At 50.0% G+C, this 21,722-nt stretch overlaps 1 protein-coding gene across 7 annotated transcripts in view; it reads right to left on the bottom strand.

Moving 5' to 3' along the window:
* LOC144800222 (voltage-gated potassium channel KCNC1-like) overlaps positions 1 to 21,722 on the bottom strand; it is a 139,470-nt gene that overhangs the window by 76,614 nt on the left and 41,134 nt on the right. For 2 of the 7 annotated variants that reach the window (XM_078671662.1, XM_078671663.1), the window contains exons 1-3: positions 18,322 to 18,395; positions 13,194 to 13,267; positions 8,065 to 8,138 (exon numbers count right to left, since the gene is read on the bottom strand). The gene's annotated coding sequence lies outside the window, so the exon portion shown is untranslated. Of the gene's footprint in view, positions 1 to 8,064; positions 8,139 to 13,193; positions 13,268 to 18,321; positions 18,396 to 21,722 lie in introns of those variants that run through there. The other 5 variants (XM_078671664.1, XM_078671665.1, XM_078671668.1 and 2 more) reach the window with 3 other exon arrangements.

The raw sequence follows: 21,722 nt of genomic DNA, 5'->3' as shown, positions 1-21,722 counted from the left end.
CGTCAAGATGGGCTTACTCTGTTTTACATTGTCTAAGAAATCAGGATTGGCAAGTATCTTTTTCCATCCTGGCTTGACCCGACCGACCACCTTGCCCGCACCTTTTCTTGAAGCATCGCATTTGACTGCAAAGTCAAATGGGATGAATTTATGGTCTGACCAAGTTTGAAACTGAGGGGTTTTGACCTTTAAGAGTGTCAAGGTTAGAGCAAATGCAATCAAGCATATGACCCGCTATATGTGTAGGGTCCTGAGTCAACAAAGTGAATCCAAGAACGTTAATTATATCCATAAAGCGAGTCACCTCTGGGTCATTAGGAGAGTCTAAATGGAGGTTAAAATCCCCTAACAGGATACAGTTGGAAAATCTAAGGGTAAGATCACTAATTGCTTCCCCGATGTTCTCAAAAAACTCTTTGGTCTGCCCAGGTGGACGATATATCAGGGCTCCTGAGAAGGTAAAAGAGTCGTGAATCTGCAAACAGAAGACTATACTTTCTGCCCCTTTTATGTCTAGTATTGCCTGAACGGCACACTTCATGGTGTCCCGATAAATAATTGCAAGCCCTCCCCCGCGTTGCTCCTGCCTGTCTAGTCTTTGAATTAGGTAACCTCTCGGAAGAGCTATTGCTATATCGGGGTTGCACCAGGCGTTTAGCCAAGTCTCTGTGAGCAGGAGCCAATCCAGGTCGGCCTCTGTCAAGAGGTAAAAAATGTGTAATGCATTCTTACACAATGATCTTACATTCATGAGTCCTCCTCGGATAACATTGGGCCCCGTATTCCCATCAATGGCAGGCTCACAGGCAAGACTTACTTGACAATGCCTGCATCTCACTGAGCCTTCCCATTTATCAGGCTTCAGGGTCTCATGGCAAGGAGTAGATCCTCTGTTCAAGGAAAGTGTGTCTTCCCTGGTCAGGGCTTGAAACGGGGGTACATGTGCGACATGTAAGGCCCTTGGCCCGGCCGCGGCACGGACGGGCACAGACGGGCTTACCTTAGGCGCACCTTCGGCGCTGCGCGGAAGCATCGTGTGAGCTTTAAATAGGAGGTTGATGAGGGTCCCAGTGTAACCACTAGACCGTCACCTCCTCCAAAATGGCCCCCGGAAGTGAGTGTGTTTCACTTTGCTGCCGTGCTACCAGGCTCCCTTCACAACAAACAGCACAGGCTGCGGTGGACCGGGGAGAGAGGCGGTTTCTAAAAGGCAGTGAGTCCCCCAAAAGTGAGTTTTCCTAGCTTGTGCCTCCAAACATAAGTTTCATTTTAAAAGCAATGACTTGTGCAAAATAGTAATCATTTACACAAAATACGGCGATATTAAAACAATGAGCTGTGCAAAGTAGTATTCAAATCACACAGACAGCGACGATTTTAAAAGCAGGTTGAGGCAGTTATACCAGCCGCAGCTTAGCAGCGTGGCGGGAACTCCGTGTCAGTATTACTGCCGCGCTGCCAAATCACTCGCCCTAAATAGGAGGTTGATTAGGGTCCCAGTGTAACCACTAGACCGTCACCTCCTCCAAAATGTCCCCCGGAAGTGAGTGTGTTTCACTCTGCTGCCGCGCTACCAGGCTCCCTCCACAACAAACATCACAGGCTGCGGTGGACCGGGGAGAGAAGTGGTTTCTAAAAGGCAGTAAGTCCCCCAAAAGGGAGTTTTCCTAGCTTGTGCCTCCAAACATAAGTTTCATTTTAAAAGCAATGAGCTGTGCAAAATAGTAATCATTTACACAAAATACGGCGATATTAAAACAATGAGCTGTGCAAAGTAGTATTCAAATCACACAGACAGCGACGATTTTAAAAGCAGGTTGAGGCAGTTATACCAGCCGTAGCATAGCAGCGTGGCGGGAACTCCGTTTCAGTATTACTAAATGAAGGAGTGTTACTTCTTGGTGTGCAAAGAGGTGTGTGCTATCCATGAGTTGTATAGAAATCTACCCAAAGGGATTTTTTCCTTTTCACTGTGTACGTGCCCTATTCCCATTGGGTTCATAAGGGGCCCCTCTTATTCTAAGCGTGTTAGATTTGGGGGTCTCTAGTTGGCACAGGTAGGAACTTGTGACAAATAGGGACCCTTGCCTCTAGTCAGAATAAGGGGATTACACTCCTAAATAACCCCTGCTCACCGCCTTGGTAGCTTGCCACGAGCAGACAGGCTTATCTCAGAGGCAGTGTGTAAAGCATTTGTGACCACATACAGTAACCCAGTGACAACTCTACAGATGGACACCACACAAGGTTTTTATATAAAAAATAAGTATACTTTACATAGATTTACCACAAGACCATAAACGACAAAAATACACAATACTGTTACTTTAAGATGGTAGTTTTAGCTTAGTTTATTTCAGTTCTTAAGATGCGACACTTTGCGTCAATGTAGCTTACGATGCGTTGCGCTTCCAAGACAAGTAATGTCGCCGCGAGGGAAATGCGGCAAAGTTCCGGTGCAAAGAAATAAAGACGTGAAGATCTTCCAGATGCGGCACGCTTCTCCTTGGATGCGAGAAGTTCTCGGTTCGATGCGTGGACTGCAGGGGTGATACCCTTGTTCAGAAGTGTGAAGGCAACAGCTTCAGCTGCGACACTCTTCACCCACGTTTGCGTGAAGCTTCCGCACAATGCGACAACTATAGCGGTGACATCCTTGTTCAGAAATGCGACGGCAGCAGCTCCGACGGCTGCGCGCTTCTGTGGGGATGCGAGGCACTTTCCTCGATGCGGTGCAATGCAACAGTTCCAGCGGCGTCACCCTTGTTCAGAAGTGCAACGGCAGCAACTGTGACGGCGACATGTTTCTACCTCGTTGCGAGATTCTTCTCACGATGCTGTGCAGTGTGACAACTCCCGCGGCGACATCCTTGTTCAGAAGTGCGACGGCAGGCAGCAGCGACGGCGACACGCTTCCTCTTTGTTGTGAGACGCTTCTCTCGATGCAGTGCAGTGCGACAACTCTAGTGGGGACACCCTTATTCAGAAGTGCGATGGCAGCAGCAGCGACACGCTTCCTCCTCGTTGCGTCACGCTTCCAGCTCCTTGCGACACACAGTTCCTCTGGAGGCCCAAAACAGCAGCAGGCACTTCCAAAAGAACTCTGAGGAGCTGGGGGTTGAAGTGTGTTGTCCCTGAGACTTCAGCAGGAGGCAAGCTCTTTTCCAAGCCCTTGGAGATCCTTCACAAGTTGAAAGCAAAGTACACCAAGTTCCTTTCTCCTCTCTTTGGCAGTAAGGCAACCACAGTAGGCCAATCCCCTAAGCAGCACTTCAGCTTAGGAATAGTCTCTCCTCAGTTTCTTCAGGTTCCTGTCCTCAGCAGAGGTTTCTTCTTGTAGTCCAAAAGTGATCTAATTTCACGGGATCAAGGTCCCAATATTTATACCCCAAAATCCTTTGTTCTCTGAGGGGAGAGGGGCCTGTGCTCAGTCCAAACCAGTTCTGAAGCAATCTGTTTCCCAGACTTCTCCTTTCCTTTCACAGTGCAGGGCAGAAACATCACTCGCCCCACAGGATGGTGGAGCCATCATTGTGGAAGGCAAGTAGAGCCCTGAAGCACTTTGTTGACAGGACTCCTTCTCTTCTTTAAATGTGCAGGGCAGAGACATCAGCCGCTCCCCAGGAGGTGGAGCCATCATTATGGAAGCTAGGCACAGCCCCATTCAAGGTTCAGGTGCAACCCCTCCCTTCCATCTAGATGCAGATCTTTCTATTCACCACTGGGTTGGCTCATCCTGTCTCTTGGAATCCCCCAGCCCTGTCACTCACACACTCCAGACAAGGAATACACAACCTAGTAGAGGCAGGCTTGAAAGGTTAGGCAAGCAAATACCTACTTTCTAAAAGTGGTATTTGCAAACACAGAATGTTAAAACCAACCTCACTAAAAGGTGTATTTTATCATTCTGAGTTTAGGCATACTAAACTCGAATTTCTACATTGTTCTCTGAGACAGTTAGGATTATAAACTGTAATAATTCTAACAGCCCATTCTGGCCTATGGAGAGCAGGTAGCCTTGCAATAGTGAAAAACGAAAATGGCTATTATTCACTATTAGGACATGCCACACACACCAGGGCTTGTCCTACCTTATACTTACAATGCACCCTGCCCTTGGCCTACCATAGGGGTATCTGATATGAAGAAAAGGGAAGGTTTAGGGACTGGCAAGTGGGTGCACTTGCCCAGTCAGCATGACTGGGCAAGTGCAATGGCAGACCTTAGACACATGTTACAAGGTTGCTTTTGTGGGTGTCACAACCAGTGCTGCAGGCCCACCAGCAGCATTTGGATTCACACGCCCTGGGCACACTCAGTGCACTAGACTAGGGTCAGACAAGACTAGGGTCTGACAAGTTTACTGACAAGTAAACCAAATAGCCAAACATGGAACCACTGATTAATATATCAATTTACAATAGAGAGCACTTGCACTGTGGCACTGGACAGCAGTGGCACAGTGCCCAAAGCATCTAACACCAGCACAAATAAATGAGGCAACAGCAAAAATGGAAGGGAGACCCACGCCAATGGTGCCAGGTCTAACAATGGCTGTGACTCGGGTGATGAATTTGCACAACTCTACCAGGATGATAACTGGTACGAGGGCTTACAGGAGGTTAGTGGTCTTGATGCCTCCCTAGAAATGGGTCTTCTCTCGGTCCCTGGACCAGCCAAAGAGGAATCTGCTTTCTACACAATGGTAATGTGTAAAATGGCAGAGAAGCTTGACCTTCAGGTCCCCACCTTTCTGGTTAAAACAAATGTTTTGGCAGAATTCCTCCAACTAGGACAAACGTTTTCTGAGCCCCTTCTCCCATTTAATGCTGTACTGGTGGATACCTTACTGGAAGCTTGGGCCAAACCTTGTTCTAGCCCCCTCAATCAATCAAAACATTTCTAGGTGCCATTGCCCTGCTTCAGGTGACCCTGCTTTTCTCTGACGGCACCCTTCACCCAAGAGCTTAGAGGTGCAAGCCTCCATAAGCCGATCTAGTCTTAACACATTTCCTACCACTCCCACTGGCGGGGAATCTTAGCAGTGGAAACTTTTGGCAAATGTGTATTTTGTTCCACCAGTATGGCCCTATGATGTGTTAACCCCAACTGCCTGTTGGGATGCTACTCCCATGCCCTTTGGGATTCTGTGGCACAAGTCCATCCAGGTGTGCCCAAAGACCATCGACCTGTTCTCGCTGAGATGATGAAAATGATCGTGATGCAGCTAAGTTCACAATTTGGTGTGTCTTGGACACCATTGTTCCCATTGGGCGGGCCATAGGCACCAGTGTTGCCATTTGCCACCATGTATGGCTGTAATTGACTGACATCTCAGGAGATGTCTAGTCCTCCGTGATTGACATGTCCATTCCTCTGTCAAGCGTTTTAAAGAGAGCATGGCTAACACTTGTTCGCTGGGCCTCTCCACTCCACTTCACCAGCTGCTACAGTCCCACTGATACTTTCATGTATTTAACTGAGGTGCCCTGTACTGCCAGCCTTTCCAGCCTCCATACAGAACCCAGCAGTTTCGGGGCCAAGGCCGAGATGCCCACTGCGGCCAAGGTCAATGGTATACCAGTCTATCCTTTCTGAAGCATCACCTGCCAAATCTCTTTACTGTGCCCTTACAGGAGCCCAGCCACCTGCAGAGTTCCACAATCACCTGATTCTAGCCATGTTGGGAGGCAATAACTTCGGACAGGTGGGATTCAGCAGATCATCCACACTCAGTTTCTCAGGCCTAGTTCTATTTCGTCTCTCAACAGTGGAAGGCCACACTGAGACCTCCCGTGAAAGTTGACCCTACCTGCAACAGGAACCTCCAAGTGGCAGTCTTCCCAGGAGCTGGGGGGCAGAGTGTCACCTCCAGGGTTGCAGCAAGAGTAGAGGCTTCTGAGTGGGGTCCTTTTCCAGGTGGTGGGCTGCAGATCACGGCTCAGTCTGAGGCTCTGGTGGGTAATTGATTCGAGAAGCCGATCCCTTCAACATGCCACTTCTTCTAGAGCACAATGGCCACACTCCCACAGATGCCGATTCTTCGGTGAGTCAGACGCTAGGCACTATCTTAAGCACACAGTGCCTAGAAGCAGAAACCTCAATTCTTCACAAGGCACCCTGAGGGCACCTCTTAATCTTCTGGATTGGCTCAGACCCAACAACACACTTGGCAGGTCCACTATTATGCATTCTACTTGTGGGGCACAAAGCCCACTAGCAGATGCTTACATTAGCTTCAGTCCACATGGGCACACCGCACCAGGTGAATGGCGGATATGACGGGGATAAATGTCACAGGTCACACTGCCTTAAACAGCAGTACAGTGAGTCGTTCAGGGCACTTGCTTAGCGAGTTTCTGCTGGACGAACCCCACACCGGGGTCAATTGTGGCAGTCCCTTCCACGATCCACATCTCCTGCAGGGTTATGCTTCGTTTCCTTACTAAAAGTAGGATGTCTTATCACCCAGAACAGTTCAGTAATTCCTCATTCAGATCAGACTCCCGGCGGTGTTCCCTCTTGTCTGGGAAGTTGGCTGTCAATGCAATAACTCCCTTGACTGCACAGTAATCCCTGAGTACTCTGCAGAGTAGCCCCTCCTTGGTAGGAGAGAAGACAATGAACAACGGATACTGAGCTCCAGTCTCCATACCAATTTTGCAGAGGAAAGATGTGCATTCTAGATCTGCTACCTTGGAACCAGACTGGGTCGGTTTCTCTTTCATACGTCTTGGCTAGGTGACCTTCCAGGTCTGGACTCTGTCTGCAAGGATGTTCCATCCAGCTGGACAGTCTCCAGGTGGAGTGCCAACTACACACTCACAAAGAGGTGAGAGCACGCTGCATACAGCTATTTACTACCCCTTCCCACAGAGATCAACAAGAGAGATAAGAATCTATGCTCCTTCAAAGGGCTCCTTTCCTAACACCGCATGCCTCACCATGTACCTACTGTCACCTACCTACTCGCAGCTGCAGTCAGGGTCATTTACAGCCCATCATGAAAGGCACTGGCACTTATCAGGACAGCCAGTGCCCTTTTTCCTCACCATTGCATCTGGTGCTCCCCCCTATCAACTCAGATATGTCAGCAATACACATATGCTGTCTAGAGAAAGCAACTTCTCCCTCATCTTGTACTCTGATCAAGGCTGTGGGCTTCCAAAATGGGACCCTCAGGCCTGTAACACTCCTGCCAGGCACGCTATCACATTTAGCACACACTCATGTGTACAATTCATGTGATGTCTCTTTTAGGATTCCAGTTTCATCCTGAGCAGCAAAACCTTATATCAATAGGCCTGTAAGCAAACATTTGTCACACAGGTAAAAACCTGTCACTAAAATTCACCAACCATAATACACTGCCACCATCAATCTCGACATGTGAAACATGTGACAGGGACTGTAGTCCCCTGTCACTACGAAAGTGTGCTTGGTGTGCCCCTCTCGGTTCAGGATTAGGGCCACAGGAAATTGGTGAATGGCATGACCAAATATCAAACAGACAACCATTGGAAAAGCCAATGCGTTTTGCCTTTGTGACCTACTGGCTTTGCCAATGGCTTTTAGCCACGCTGCATTGCATCTGTGACGCTCTGCAACGTGGCTATAGTAAAAAAAAAAGGATATCATTTTGTAGGCACATGCTCCACACATGCGCTCACCTTCAAAATGATGCATGATACATCAAATGCCAAGAACCGACCCTTATACCCAGATCGCAACCCGGTCAATAATCTGGAACAAATACAATGGTCCCTAGGGTCAAATTCATCCATGGATCTTCTAACCCAATTCAATCAATCACATAGGCATATATTAGTATATCATTCAATGGATCACAAGGCCCAGCCCCATTGCAAATGTAGTGTATTATGTCATCAACATAATACAGCATACATTACGGTCCAGTGCAGACGAAGCTAGGTGCAAAACGTGCTCAGTGTGCGATACAGAATTACATATATAGATGCACAACCAACTTAGGGAATCAGCATATTGCCCATCACAGAGTCAAATTGAATACATCATAGTTTTAACATAGTGTAAATGACAAACCTTCCTGTTGATGTTTCGACCCTTGTGCAATAAAATGGCGGATCTCTTCAGGACAGCACCATCTGTCTAGTGTCCTGCAAAAAGAAGAACAGGGCCCTTAGTATGAAGTGTGTGCTATAGAGGCACTCATGGTTACAATATCCATTTATTCACATACCTCGGTTGAAGATAATTGGTTGTTGATCTAAAACAAAATTGCCTCACCTATACCTAGTAAGAAGAGAGGAGGTGGTCATCTACAACCACTCTGACAAACAGAGCAATATTTTCCAGTTTCCACTTTGTCCAAAACTGGTATGGAATGGAGAGTGTATGAGGAACATGTGGGTGATCAATCAGTCAGGAGTTATAAAGTGCTGCAAATCACCCGTGATGGTCTCAAGGCACTGGAGTTGCTAACTGCTTTGTGGAGAAAGCAGTGAAAACTGAGGCAAAAGGAGTAGAAGGCACTCATAACAACAAGGAGAAAGGACGGAGAAAGCAGTAAAAAATGAAGCGAAAGCAGTGAGAAAATCAGGGGAAAGGAAGGAGAAAGCAGTGAAAAACAAGGGGAAAGCAGGAGAAAGCACTCACAAAAACAGAGGAAGCAAAGTGGTGAAGCAGCACAGAGGATCTGGCCTGAGGCCTTCTCAATGGGGTCGCACTAGAGCCTCCATTAAGTAGGTAATGGGAGGAGGAAGGGGCACTGGAAGGTGGTGGGCAAGGCTAGGTAGGAGGTGGGAAAACGGGCGGCAGATGGGAGCGGCAAATGAGGAAAAAGGAGAAGGAGTGAAAAATGAGGGAAAAGCAGGAGAAAGCACTCAGAAAAATGGGGGGAGAGTAAGGAAGGAGAAAGCAGTAAAATACGTGGGAAAAGCAGGGGAAAGCACTCCAAAAATATGGTAAAATGAAGGAGAAAGCAGTAAGAAACAATCATTGGCATACCCAATACATCTCGCCTGGGGGACCTTATAAGTGTTTAGTTATCCAGCACAATATCCTTGGTGCAACAACATCAAGTGTTGCATGGCTAAACACTTATAAGGTCCCAAAGGCGAGATCTATTGGCTATGCCAATGATTGTTTTGAATGAGTGGCTCGTGCAGGTATGCCACTGTGAGGTAGAGATGCTGCAAGTGCTTTTACAGGAGCCCCTGTGACATTGCGCCTCTTCACAATGTATCTTGGGTCGGTGTAATACTTCTAGCCCCTATTCCTGCACCCAATGCATCCTTAAATGTCCCATGTGCAGCCGGGGTTGACACTCCTATTACCGCTGCTCTCCAGTGGCACTTCACCTGTCACGGGCGGTGGTGGTGGTGGACATGGTGGTGGTGGATGTGGCAGTGGTGGACGTGGTGGTGGTGGATGTGGTGGTGGTGGTGGACTTGGTGGTGGTGGTGGACTTGGTGGTGGTGGACATAGTGGTAGTGGACATGGTGGTGATGGATTTGGTGGTGGACATGGTGGTGGTAGACGTGGTGGTGGTGGACGTGGTGGTGGACATGGTTGTGGTGAACAGGGTGGTAGTGGTGGACATGGTGGTGGTTGTGGACATGGTAGTGGACGTGGTGGTGGAGGACATGGTGGTGGTGGACATGGTGGTGCTGGATGTGGTGATGGACATGGTGGTGGATGTGGTGGTGGTGGTGGACATGGTGGTGGTGGAAGTGGTGATGGTGGATGTGGTAGTGGTGGTGGACTTGGTGGTGGTGGACGTGGTGGTGGTGGATGTGGTGGTGGTGGACATGGTGGACATAGTGGTGGATGTGGTGGTGGTGGTAGATGTGATGGTGGTGGACGTGGTGGATGTGGTGGTGGACATGGTGGTGGTGGTGGACATGGTGGTGGTGGTGGATGTGGTGATGGCTGACGTGGCGGTGGTGGTGGTGGTGGATGTGGTGGTGGTGGACGTGCTTGTGGTGGATGTGGTGGTGGACATGGTGGTGGTGGACGTGGTGGTGGTGGTGGATGCTGTGGTGGTCGATGTGGTGGTAGACATCGTGGTGGACGTGGTAGTGGTGGCGGACATGGTGGTGATTGTGGATGTGGTGGTGGTAGACGTGGTGGTGGTTGACATGGTGGACATGGTGGTGGTGGATTTGGTGGTGGTAGACGTGGTGGTGGATATGGTGTTGGTTGATGTGGTGGTGTTGGTGGACGTGGTGTTGGTGGACCTGGTGGTGGTGCACGTGGTGGTGGTGGATGTGGTGGTGGTGGATGTGGTGGTGGTGGTGGACGTGGTGGTGGTGGTGGACGTGGTGGTGGTGGACATGGGGGTGGCAGACGTGGTGGTGGTGGACGTGGTGGTGGTGGACATGGTGGTGGTAGACATGGTGGTGGTGGACGTGGTGGTGGTGGATGTGGTGGTGGTGGACATGGTGGTGGCGGATGTGGTGGTGATGGACATGGTGGTGGTGGAGGACATGGTGATGGTGGATGTGGTGGTGGTAGATGTAGTGGTGGATGTGGTGGTGGTGGATGTGATGGTGGTGGTTGTGGTGGTGGACATGGTGGTGGTGGACGTGGTGGTGGTGGACGTGGTGGTGGACGTGGATGTGGTGGTGGTGGACGTGGTGGAAGTGGTGGTGGTGGGCGTGGTCATGGTGGATGTGGTGGTGGTGGACTTGGTGGTGATGGACATGGTGGTGGTGGACGTGGCAGTGGTGGACGTGGTGGTGGTTGACGTGGTGGTGGTGGACGTGGTAATGGTGGTGGACGTGGTGGTGGTGGTGGATGTGGTGGTAGTGGACGTGGTGGTGGTGGTGGACATGGTGGTGGTGGGCGTGGTGGTGGTGGATGTGGTGTTGGACGTTGTGGTGGACATGGTGCTGGTGGTGGACATGGTGGTGGTGGTGGTGGACATAGTGGTGGTAGACGTGGTGGCGGTGGACGACTATTGGGAAGGAGGGTGCTGGCAGAATGCAGGAGAGGAGGATCTCGAAGGGGGCACATAGGAGAGAAGAAAGAGGCTGAATATTAGAAACAAACAAGCTCTGAAGAAAAGAAAAGCGTACGGCTGCCATTGTTCACTATTCAGCTTAGCAAGTGCAGCTGTCATTCGGCTCAGAAAGTGCAGCTGTCGCGCTGGTTTAATAAACCTTAAAAAGCATCGACGGAAGAGAGGCAGTGACGGGTGGAAGTGCTTCATGACGTAAACAAGCGGTCTTCACTGTCTTCACTTTTCAAGCACTCGTGCTTGTGGCGGCATCCACTTTGAGAGCGAGCAGCAGCCATATGTTTGTAATTAACGTGGCCGCGCCGCTGCTCGCTCCTGCAAGGTGGATGCCGCCACAAGCGTGAGTGCTTGAAAAGTGAAGACCGATGGCTAAAGGCCATCCTAGAGAAGCGCATTTGCGCTGCCTAGGCGAGACCTAAGAAGCAAATGCAAGAGAATGCACTCAGAACAAGCATTGGCATAGCCAATAGGTCTCGCCTTTGGGACCTTATACATGTTTAGCCATGCAGCACATTATCCATTATATTGCATTAGCAAATACAAAATATCAACGTGTGTACGTGCATTGAGGACTTTTACGTAGCATGTTACAAGCAATCCCAAGCAGTGATGTAATGAGCAGGTAGGTCCTCTCTGCTTTCGAATCCCTGTAATTCTTTTACTAGAAGCACTTCTCCGCAGTGCTGCGAGCTGTGGCATTTCTCAGGAGCAAGCAGGGGTTCTAAAGTGAGTCCCTGTACTTCCATATTTCACTGACATCCCTGATCACAGGAATAAAAGGTCACATGATCTGCCTCAGCATGCATGCCCAAGGGAGCGTGCTCCATTGTCAGAGTTCAGAACTGAAGCCTCCTTTGGAACTTCCGCCTGTTTTCAGCATGTGGAAAGGCCCCCCGTGACCAAAAGCAGTCTAAAGTCATGGAGACTTGAAAATACCTAGAGCCAGGTATCAGCTCGTACTGCCTGCTGGATACGGAGCTCACTTTTAAAGGCGAACCATGCTGACATTATTGTTCTACATCAATAGTGCGTCTGGGCATGTGATCAATTAATCAATAACTTAAGAAAATAAAGAAAAGCTTATGGGGTTTTAACGCTTCTAAAGCTTGTGCTATGTCACTGCCAAGGTAAACGTAGTCAGACTGTCCCTGAAAGCACTGTGAGGGAAACAACTTGATGCAGAGCTTCCCAGCGGAATGCTGCATCAACTCAGATATGTCAGCAATACACATATGCTGTCTAGAGAAAGCAACTTCTCCCTCATCTTGTACTCTGATCAAGGCTGTGGGCTTCCAAAATGGGACCCTCAGGCCTGTAACACTCCTGCCAGGCACGCTATCCCATTTAGCACACACTCATGTGTAGAATTCATGTGATGTCTCTTTTAGGATTCCAGTTTCATCCTGAGCATCAAAACCTTATATCAATAGGCCTATAAGCAAACATTTGTCACACAGGTAAAAACCTGTCACTAAAATTCACCAACCATAATACACTGCCACCATCACTCTCGACATGTGAAACATGTGACAGGGACTGTAGTCCCCTGTCACTATGAAAGTGTGCTTGGTGTGCCCCTCTCGGTTCAAAATTAGGGCCACAGGAAATTGGTGAATGGCATGACCAAATATCTAACAGACAACCATTGGAAAAGCCAATGCGTTTTGCCTTTGTGACCTACTGGCTTTGCCAATGGCTTTTAGCCACGCTGCATTGCATCTGTGACGCTCTGCAACGTGGCTATAGTAAAAAAAAAGGATATCATTTTGTAGGCACATGCTCCACACATGCGCTCACCTTCAAAATGATGCATGATACATAAAATGCCAAGAACCGACCCTTATACCCAGATCGCAACCCGGTCAATAATCTGGAACAAATACAATGGTCCCTAGGGTCAAATTCATCCATGGATCTTCTAACCCAATTCAATCAATCACATAGGCATATATTAGTATATCATTCAATGGATCACAAGGCCCAGGCCCATTGCAAATGTAGTGTATTATGTCATCAACATAATACAGCATACATTACGGTCCAGTGCAGACGAAGCAAGGTGCAAAACGTGCTCAGTGTGTGATACAGAATTACATATATAGATGCACAACCAACTTAGGGAATCAGCATATTGCCCATCACAGAGTCAAATTGAATACATCATAGTTTTAACATAGTGTAAATGACAAACCTCCCTGTTGATGTTTCGACCCTTGTGCAATAAAATGGCGGATCTCTTCAGGACAGCACCATCTGTCTAGTGTCCTGCAAAAAGAAGAACAGGGCCCTTAGTATGAAGTGGTGCTATAGAGGCACTCATGGTTACAATATCCATTTATTCACATACCTCGGTTGAAGATAATTGGTTGTTGATCTAAAACAAAATTGCCTCACCTATACCTAGTAAGAAGAGAGGAGGTGGTCATCTACAACCACTCTGACAAACAGAGCAATATTTTCCAGTTTCCACTTTGTCCAAAACTGGTATGGAATGGAGAGTGTATGAGGAACATGTGGGTGATCAATCAGTCAGGAGTTATAAAGTGCTGCAAATCACCCGTGATGGTCTCAAGGCACTGGAGTTGCTAACTGCTTTGTGGAGAAAGCAGTGAAAACTGAGGCAAAAGGAGTAGAAGGCACTCATAACAACAAGGAGAAAGGACGGAGAAAGCAGTAAAAAATGAAGCGAAAGCAGTGAGAAAATCAGGGGAAAGGAAGGAGAAAGCAGTGAAAAACAAGGGGAAAGCAGGAGAAAGCACTCACAAAAACAGAGGAAGCAAAGTGGTGAAGCAGCACAGAGGATCTGGCCTGAGGCCTTCTCAATGGGGTCGCACTAGAGCCTCCATTAAGTAGGTAATGGGAGGAGGAAGGGGCACTGGAAGGTGGTGGGCAAGGCTAGGTAGGAGGTGGGAAAACGGGCGGCAGATGGGAGCGGCAAATGAGGAAAAAGGAGAAGGAGTGAAAAATGAGGGAAAAGCAGGAGAAAGCACTCAGAAAAATGGGGGGAGAGTAAGGAAGGAGAAAGCAGTAAAATACGTGGGAAAAGCAGGGGAAAGCACTCCAAAAATATGGTAAAATGAAGGAGAAAGCAGTAAGAAACAATCATTGGCATACCCAATACATCTCGCCTGGGGGACCTTATAAGTGTTTAGTTATCCAGCACAATATCCTTGGTGCAACAACATCAAGTGTTGCATGGCTAAACACTTATAAGGTCCCAAAGGCGAGATCTATTGGCTATGCCAATGATTGTTTTGAATGAGTGGCTCGTGCAGGTATGCCACTGTGAGGTAGAGATGCTGCAAGTGCTTTTACAGGAGCCCCTGTGACATTGCGCCTCTTCACAATGTATCTTGGGTCGGTGTAATACTTCTAGCCCCTATTCCTGCACCCAATGCATCCTTAAATGTCCCATGTGCAGCCGGGGTTGACACTCCTATTACCGCTGCTCTCCAGTGGCACTTCACCTGTCACGGGCGGTGGTGGTGGTGGACATGGTGGTGGTGGATGTGGCAGTGGTGGACGTGGTGGTGGTGGATGTGGTGGTGGTGGTGGACTTGGTGGTGGTGGTGGACTTGGTGGTGGTGGACATAGTGGTAGTGGACATGGTGGTGATGGATTTGGTGGTGGACATGGTGGTGGTAGACGTGGTGGTGGTGGACGTGGTGGTGGACATGGTTGTGGTGAACAGGGTGGTAGTGGTGGACATGGTGGTGGTTGTGGACATGGTAGTGGACGTGGTGGTGGAGGACATGGTGGTGGTGGACATGGTGGTGCTGGATGTGGTGATGGACATGGTGGTGGATGTGGTGGTGGTGGTGGACATGGTGGTGGTGGAAGTGGTGATGGTGGATGTGGTAGTGGTGGTGGACTTGGTGGTGGTGGACGTGGTGGTGGTGGATGTGGTGGTGGTGGACATGGTGGACATAGTGGTGGATGTGGTGGTGGTGGTAGATGTGATGGTGGTGGACGTGGTGGATGTGGTGGTGGACATGGTGGTGGTGGTGGACATGGTGGTGGTGGTGGATGTGGTGATGGCTGACGTGGCGGTGGTGGTGGTGGTGGATGTGGTGGTGGTGGACGTGCTTGTGGTGGATGTGGTGGTGGACATGGTGGTGGTGGACGTGGTGGTGGTGGTGGATGCTGTGGTGGTCGATGTGGTGGTAGACATCGTGGTGGACGTGGTAGTGGTGGCGGACATGGTGGTGATTGTGGATGTGGTGGTGGTAGACGTGGTGGTGGTTGACATGGTGGACATGGTGGTGGTGGATTTGGTGGTGGTAGACGTGGTGGTGGATATGGTGTTGGTTGATGTGGTGGTGTTGGTGGACGTGGTGTTGGTGGACCTGGTGGTGGTGCACGTGGTGGTGGTGGATGTGGTGGTGGTGGATGTGGTGGTGGTGGTGGACGTGGTGGTGGTGGTGGACGTGGTGGTGGTGGACATGGGGGTGGCAGACGTGGTGGTGGTGGACGTGGTGGTGGTGGACATGGTGGTGGTAGACATGGTGGTGGTGGACGTGGTGGTGGTGGATGTGGTGGTGGTGGACATGGTGGTGGCGGATGTGGTGGTGATGGACATGGTGGTGGTGGAGGACATGGTGATGGTGGATGTGGTGGTGGTAGATGTAGTGGTGGATGTGGTGGTGGTGGATGTGATGGTGGTGGTTGTGGTGGTGGACATGGTGGTGGTGGACGTGGTGGTGGTGGACGTGGTGGTGGACGTGGATGTGGTGGTGGTGGACGTGGTGGAAGTGGTGGTGGTGGGCGTGGTCATGGTGGATGTGGTGGTGGTGGACTTGGTGGTGATGGACATGGTGGTGGTGGACGTGGCAGTGGTGGACGTGGTGGTGGTTGACGTGGTGGTGGTGGACGTGGTAATGGTGGTGGACGTGGTGGTGGTGGTGGATGTGGTGGTAGTGGACGTGGTGGTGGTGGTGGACATGGTGGTGGTGGGCGTGGTGGTGGTGGATGTGGTGTTGGACGTTGTGGTGGACATGGTGCTGGTGGTGGACATGGTGGTGGTGGTGGTGGACATAGTGGTGGTAGACGTGGTGGCGGTGGACGACTATTGGGAAGGAGGGTGCTGGCAGAATGCAGGAGAGGAGGATCTCGAAGGGGGCACATAGGAGAGAAGAAAGAGGCTGAATATTAGAAACAAACAAGCTCTGAAGAAAAGAAAAGCGTACGGCTGCCATTGTTCACTATTCAGCTTAGCAAGTGCAGCTGTCATTCGGCTCAGAAAGTGCAGCTGTCGCGCTGGTTTAATAAACCTTAAAAAGCATCGACGGAAGAGAGGCAGTGACGGGTGGAAGTGCTTCATGACGTAAACAAGCGGTCTTCACTGTCTTCACTTTTCAAGCACTCGTGCTTGTGGCGGCATCCACTTTGAGAGCGAGCAGCAGCCATATGTTTGTAATTAACGTGGCCGCGCCGCTGCTCGCTCCTGCAAGGTGGATGCCGCCACAAGCGTGAGTGCTTGAAAAGTGAAGACCGATGGCTAAAGGCCATCCTAGAGAAGCGCATTTGCGCTGCCTAGGCGAGACCTAAGAAGCAAATGCAAGAGAATGCACTCAGAACAAGCATTGGCATAGCCAATAGGTCTCGCCTTTGGGACCTTATACATGTTTAGCCATGCAGCACATTATCCATTATATTGCATTAGCAAATACAAAATATCAACGTGTGTACGTGCATTGAGGACTTTTACGTAGCATGTTACAAGCAATCCCAAGCAGTGATGTAATGAGCAGGTAGGTCCTCTCTGCTTTCGAATCCCTGTAATTCTTTTACTAGAAGCACTTCTCCGCAGTGCTGCGAGCTGTGGCATTTCTCAGGAGCAAGCAGGGGTTCTAAAGTGAGTCCCTGTACTTCCATATTTCACTGACATCCCTGATCACAGGAATAAAAGGTCACATGATCTGCCTCAGCATGCATGCCCAAGGGAGCGTGCTCCATTGTCAGAGTTCAGAACTGAAGCCTCCTTTGGAACTTCCGCCTGTTTTCAGCATGTGGAAAGGCCCCCCGTGACCAAAAGCAGTCTAAAGTCATGGAGACTTGAAAATACCTAGAGCCAGGTATCAGCTTGTACTGCCTGCTGGATACGGAGCTCACTTTTAAAGGCGAACCATGCTGACATTATTGTTCTACATCAATAGTGCGTCTGGGCATGTGATCAATTAATCAATAACTTAAGAAAATAAAGAAAAGCTTATGGGGTTTTAACGCTTCTAAAGCTTGTGCTATGTCACTGCCAAGGTAAACGTAGTCAGACTGTCCCTGAAAGCACTGTGAGGGAAACAACTTGATGCAGAGCTTCCCAGCGGAATGCTGCATCAACTCAGATATGTCAGCAATACACATATGCTGTCTAGAGAAAGCAACTTCTCCCTCATCTTGTACTCTGATCAAGGCTGTGGGCTTCCAAAATGGGACCCTCAGGCCTGTAACACTCCTGCCAGGCACGCTATCCCATTTAGCACACACTCATGTGTAGAATTCATGTGATGTCTCTTTTAGGATTCCAGTTTCATCCTGAGCATCAAAACCTTATATCAATAGGCCTATAAGCAAACATTTGTCACACAGGTAAAAACCTGTCACTAAAATTCACCAACCATAATACACTGCCACCATCACTCTCGACATGTGAAACATGTGACAGGGACTGTAGTCCCCTGTCACTATGAAAGTGTGCTTGGTGTGCCCCTCTCGGTTCAAAATTAGGGCCACAGGAAATTGGTGAATGGCATGACCAAATATCTAACAGACAACCATTGGAAAAGCCAATGCGTTTTGCCTTTGTGACCTACTGGCTTTGCCAATGGCTTTTAGCCACGCTGCATTGCATCTGTGACGCTCTGCAACGTGGCTATAGTAAAAAAAAAGGATATCATTTTGTAGGCACATGCTCCACACATGCGCTCACCTTCAAAATGATGCATGATACATAAAATGCCAAGAACCGACCCTTATACCCAGATCGCAACCCGGTCAATAATCTGGAACAAATACAATGGTCCCTAGGGTCAAATTCATCCATGGATCTTCTAACCCAATTCAATCAATCACATAGGCATATATTAGTATATCATTCAATGGATCACAAGGCCCAGGCCCATTGCAAATGTAGTGTATTATGTCATCAACATAATACAGCATACATTACGGTCCAGTGCAGACGAAGCAAGGTGCAAAACGTGCTCAGTGTGTGATACAGAATTACATATATAGATGCACAACCAACTTAGGGAATCAGCATATTGCCCATCACAGAGTCAAATTGAATACATCATAGTTTTAACATAGTGTAAATGACAAACCTCCCTGTTGATGTTTCGACCCTTGTGCAATAAAATGGCGGATCTCTTCAGGACAGCACCATCTGTCTAGTGTCCTGCAAAAAGAAGAACAGGGCCCTTAGTATGAAGTGGTGCTATAGAGGCACTCATGGTTACAATATCCATTTATTCACATACCTCGGTTGAAGATAATTGGTTGTTGATCTAAAACAAAATTGCCTCAGCTATACCTAGTAAGAAGAGAGGAGGTGGTCATCTACAACCACTCTGACAAACAGAGCAATATTTTCCAGTTTCCACTTTGTCCAAAACTGGTATGGAATGGAGAGTGTATGGGGAACATGTGGGTGATCAATCAGTTAGGAGTTATAAAGTGCTGCAAATCACCCGTGATGGTCTCAAGGCACTGGAGTTGCTAACTGCTTTGTGGAGAAAGCAGTGAAAACTGAGGCAAAAGGAGTAGAAGGCACTCATAAAAACAAGGAGAAAGGACGGAGAAAGCAGTAAAAAACGAAGCGAAAGCAGTGAGAAAATCAGGGGAAAGGAAGGAGAAAGCAGTGAAAAACAAGGGGAAAGCAGGAGAAAGCACTCACAAAAACAGAGGAAGCAAAGTGGTGAAGCAGCACAGAAGAGCTGGCCTGAGGCCTGCTCAATGGGGTCGCACTACAGCCTCCATTAAGTATGTAATGGGAGGAGGAAGGGGCACTGGAAGGTGGTGGGCAAGGCTAGGTAGGAGGTGGGAAAACGGGCGGCAGATGGGAGCGGCAAATGAGGAAAAAGGAGAAGGAGTGAAAAATGAGGGAAAAGCAGGAGAAAGCACTCAGAAAAATGGGGGGAGAGTAAGGAAGGAGAAAGCAGTAAAATACGTGGGAAAAGCAGGGGAAAGCACTCCAAAAAATATGGTAAAATGAAGGAGAAAGCAGTAAGAAACAATCATTGGCATACCCAATACATCTTGCCTTGGGGACCTTATAAGTGTTTAGTTATCCAGCACAATATCCTTGGTGCAACAACATCAAGTGTTGCATGGCTAAACACTTATAAGGTCCCAAAGGCGAGATCTATTGGCTATGCCAATGCTTGTTTTGAATGAGTGGCTCGTGCAGGTATGCCACTGTGAGGTAGAGATGCTGCAAGTGCTTTTACAGGAGCCCCTGTGACATTGCGCCTCTTCAAAATGTATCTTGGGTCGGTGTAATACTTCTAGCCCCTATTCCTGCACCCAATGCATCCTTAAATGTCCCATGTGCAGCCGGGGTTGACACTCCTATTACCGCTGCTCTCCAGTGGCACTTCACCTGTCACGGGCGGTGGTGGTGGTGGACATGGTGGTGGTGGATGTGGTGGTGGTGGTGGTGGACTTGGTGGTGGTGGACATAGTGGTAGTGGACATGGTGGTGATGGATTTGGTGGTGGACATGGTGGTGGTAGACGTGGTGGTGGTGGACGTGGTGGTGGACATGGTGGTGGTGGATGTGGTGATGGATGTGGTGGTGGTGGACGTGGTGGACATGGTGGTGGTGGTGGTGGACGTGGTGGATGTGGTGGTGGTAGAAGTGGTGGTGGATGTGATGGTGGATGGGGTGGTTGTGGTGGACGTGGTAGTGGTGGAAGTGGTGGTGGTGGACATGGTTGTGGTGGACGTGGTGGACGTGGTGGACGTGGTGGTGGACGTGGTGGTGGTGGTGGACGTGGTGGTGCCTGACATGGTGGGGCTGGTGGTGGTGGATGTGGTGGTAGTGGATGTGGTGGTGGTGGACGTGGTGGTGGTGGACGTGGTGGTGGTGGAGGTGGATGTGGTGGTGGTGGTGAATGTGGTGGTGGTGGTGGACATGGTGGTGGTGGATGTGGTGGTGGTGGACATGGTGGTGGTAGTGGACGTGGTCGTGGATGTTGTGGTGGTGGACATGGTGGTGGTGGACTTGGTGGACACGGTGGTGGATGTGGTGGTGGTGGATGTGGGGGTGGTAGACTTGGTGGTGGTGGACGTGGTGGATGTGGTGGTGGACCTGGTGGTGGTGGACATGGTGGATGTGGTGATGGATATGGTGGTGCTGAATGTGGTGGATGTGGTGGTGGTAGACGTGGTGGTAGACATGGTGGTGGACGTGGTGGACATGGTGGTGGTGGACATTATGGTGGTCATAGTGGTGGTGGTGGTGGACGTGGTGGTGGTGGGTGTGGTGGACATGGTTGTGGTGGACATGGTGGTAGTGGTGGACATGGTGGTGGTTGTGGACGTGGTAGTGGACGTGGTGGTGGAGGACATGGTGGTGGTGGACATGGTGGTGGTGGTGGATGTGGTGGTGGTGGTGGACATGGTGGTGGTGGAAGTGGTGGTGGTGGATGTGGTAGTGGTGGTGGACTTGGTGGTGGTGGACGTGGTGGTGGTGGTCATGGTGGTGGACGTGGTGGTGGTGGATATGGTGGTGGTGGACATGGTGGACATAGTGCTGGATGTGGTGGTGGTGGTGGTAGATGTGATGGTGGTGGATGTGGTGGATGTGGTGGTGGACATGGTGGTGGTGGTGGACATGGTGGTGGTGGTGGATGTGGTGATGGCTGACGTGGCGGTGGTGGATGTGGTGGTGGTGGACGTGCTTGTGGTGGATGTGGTGGTGGACATGGTGGTGGTGGACGTGGTGGTGGTGGTGGATGCTGTGGTGGTCGATGTGGTGGTAGACATCATGGTGGATGTTTTAGTGGTGGTGGACATGGTGGTGATTGTGGATGTGGTGGTGGTAGACGTGGTGGTGGTTGACATGGTGGACATGGTGGTGGTTGATTTGGTGGTGGTAGATGTGGTGGTGGACATGGTGTTGGTTGATGTGGTGGTGTTGGTGGACGTGGTGTTGGTGGACCTGGTGGTGGTGCACGAGGTGGTGGTGGATGTGGTGGTGGATGTGGTGGTGGTGGATGTGGTGGTGGTGGTGGTGGACGTGGTGGTGGTGGACATGGGGGTGGCAGACGTGGTGGTGGTGGACGTGGTGGTGGTGGACGTGGTGGTGGTGGACATGGTGGTGGTGGACGTGGTGGTGGTGGATGTGGTGGATGTGGTGGTGGTGGACATGGTGGTGGCGGATGTGGTGGTGATGGACATGGTGGTGGTGGTGGTGGAGGACATGGTGATGGTGGATGTGGTGGTGGTAGATATAGTGGTGGATGTGGTGGTGGTGGATGTGATGGTGGTGGTTGTGGTGGTGGACATGGTGGTGGTGGACGTGGTGGTGGTGGACGTGGTGGTGGTGGACGTGGATGTGGTGGTGGTGGTGGACGTGGTGGAAGTGGTGGCGGTGGGCGTGGTCATGGTGGATGTGGTGGTGGTGGACTTGGTGGTGGTGGACATGGTGGTGGTGGACGTGGTGGTGGTTGACATGGTGGTGGTGGACGTGGTAATGGTGGTGGACGTGGTGGTGGTGTGG

Source organism: Lissotriton helveticus, chromosome 1_2 (assembly GCF_964261635.1).
Source record: "Lissotriton helveticus chromosome 1_2, aLisHel1.1, whole genome shotgun sequence".
Taxonomy (NCBI): Eukaryota; Metazoa; Chordata; class Amphibia; order Caudata; family Salamandridae; genus Lissotriton; species Lissotriton helveticus.
The sequence above is the reverse complement of the archived record's forward strand: the minus strand, read 5'-3'. Positions and strand labels throughout refer to the sequence as shown.